This window comes from Microtus ochrogaster, unplaced genomic scaffold, assembly GCF_000317375.1.
Source record: "Microtus ochrogaster isolate Prairie Vole_2 unplaced genomic scaffold, MicOch1.0 UNK55, whole genome shotgun sequence".
NCBI lineage: Eukaryota > Metazoa > Chordata > Mammalia > Rodentia > Cricetidae > Microtus > Microtus ochrogaster.
The window spans coordinates 5,148-7,465 of record NW_004949153.1 but is presented as its reverse complement, the minus strand read 5'-3'; the positions used below and the strand labels follow the sequence as shown (position 1 = coordinate 7,465).

At 45.3% G+C, this 2,318-nt stretch overlaps 1 pseudogene; it reads right to left on the bottom strand.

Annotated features, from left to right (window-relative positions):
* Window positions 1-80: 80 nt before the first annotated feature.
* LOC101993501 lies at window positions 81-1,212 on the bottom strand (annotated as a pseudogene).
* Between the last annotated feature and the right edge of the window lie 1,106 nt (window positions 1,213-2,318).

Sequence of the window (2,318 nt, the reverse complement as noted above, 5' to 3'; positions counted from 1 at the left end):
GGAGCTCAGGTGTCCCTACAGGGAAGGCTGGCTAGTTTCCTGGCTTCATGTATTAATCTGGGAAGCAGCTAGGACAATGGTCAGTCATTCTTAGGATGATTGTTATTGAGGATGGGGTGGCCATTAGCTAGGAGCTGACTCTTTGCTCCTGCCCCAGCTGCAGCCTCCTCCCCGTCTGAGTTCTCTGTTTCTTCTCGGTCACGGTGTTCATCTTCTACCAGCTTTCCAATTATGAACTTGTGGGCCATGTGCAGGATGAAGTAGGCCCAGAAGATATGCAGCATCTGTAGTACTGCCATCATGGCATTGAAGAAGTAATAGCCAAAGAAGGCAGGGTAGAGCTCCAGGGGGTATACCAGTGTGCAGTGTAGGATCCAGAAGGGCATGATGACCAGCCGCGTCAAGATGAAAACGATGGTGAAAACAATGAAGAGGTTATTGCAGGTGTTCTTCCAGCCCACGTAGTTAAACATCTTGGCAGACTCCAGCAGGTAGTCAGAGGAGTCATGCAGAGCCTGCTCGGACGTAGTTGGCAAACCAGGAGAAGCTGAGGAGAATGATGGTGGCCACATGGTGAATGATCTGTTCCTTAAAATCCTTCTGCTTGACGTCGGAGGCAATGCTGAAGAGCAGGGACCAGTAGAAGGAGAGTTCGATCATGTAGTACCAATACTGAGAAGGGATGATGCTCTTTATGGGGTATCCCTCTCAAACTTTCCTCAAGTCACAGAACCAGGGTTTATCCATGATGACAGCCACGCCAGCAACAAAGGCAATTAGGTAAAATGTGAATCTCCAACTGGCTTCTCAGAACTTCTTGAGAAGGCTGGGCCTGTACTGGTTGCGGCGGCCGTGGAACCAGCGTTCTATCTGGCGGCTAGAGAGCCCGCTCTGCCGAGACAAAAGCTCTACCTCCACCTTCTTGGGCTGCTTGCTGCTGGTCAGGTAGAAATGCTCTAAGGTGACATTGGGAGGGGCCCGTAGTCGGGTTTTCTCCTTAACATTCAGGAGGGCAGCCAGAGGTGTAGCCACATAAAGCTCAAAGAAGTATGGAACGACGAGAAAGACCAGGGCCAGGGGAAGTGTGATGTAGAGGTCTGAGGCTTTGGCATAGACACGTCCATCTCGGTCTTCTAGATCAGCTCAGGTTAGGTTCACGGGAAGCCATAGTCGGTCCCACCAGAAGTGGTCATACAACGTCTGGAGCATCTTGGTGGCCGGTGCAGAGCTGGCTGGCACGGCTCTGCTGCTCCGTCTCCTCTCTGAACGCCCAGCACGTGCGCACTAATATATTTTTTCTTTTGTATATTTTTCAGACTTAAATTTATTTGAAACACTTCTTCCTTTTTTATTCCCTCCACCCTCCCATATACCCTGCCGCATTCTTCTTCACTTTCATGACCATATCTTTCATTAATTTGCATTAATTTTGTATACATACGCACATACAAACACACATGTTCATGTATATTCACTAATATTCCTAAATATAACCTGTTGAGCACATATATTAACTATATGCCTATTATAGGGCTGATCATTTGGCTCTGGACAGCCAGTTGGTATGCTCTGGGGAAGACCACCTTTGTCAGTTTATTTGTGTAGGGTTGAGGCCTTGTTCACTTTTCCCCCTTTCACTTTGTCTCTAGTCTGCTCACATTTGGGCTGTTGGGTTGTTGTGTTGACAAGACTTTACAGGTCTGATGATACTAGGAGACACAATCTCACAGGAAACTCCCTGATTCTCTGGCTCTCACAACCAGTGAGCCTGAGTATTCCCCACGACTGCAGTGTGGGAGTATGTGATAGATATGTATCCACTGGGATTACACATGATACCTTTGCATTTTGATGGGTTTTGTTTTTCTAAAGTAGTCTCTGTCTGTTGCTGAGAAAAGGTTCTTTCATGAGGGTTAAAGACAGCTCTGCATAAGAACTCCAAAGAGGACTTTTTTTTCATCTGGTATTTGAGTTTTGTTATGTGATCTTTGGCTCTTGGGGGGAGCACTGTCAGTACAGATGAGAAAAGTTTATTAAAACTGTTTATGTATATTTATACTCTGAATTGTGTGCATTGTATGTTTTAGGTAAATAGTTAATTATATTATTCCTTGTAGATTTTTCAGATATCCAAAGTGTATTTTTATCCATCTTTCTGATTCTCCTTGTTTAACTTTCTCCCCCTTTCCTAAAGAACATACTGATTTCTCATGTGTCCTCTATAAGATCACTTGTATTCTGCCATTCTCTGTTACCCTCTTGTCCCTTTTTCTATATTTACCTCCCTTTCCCTTTCAAAGGAAAACTCCAATTCCCAT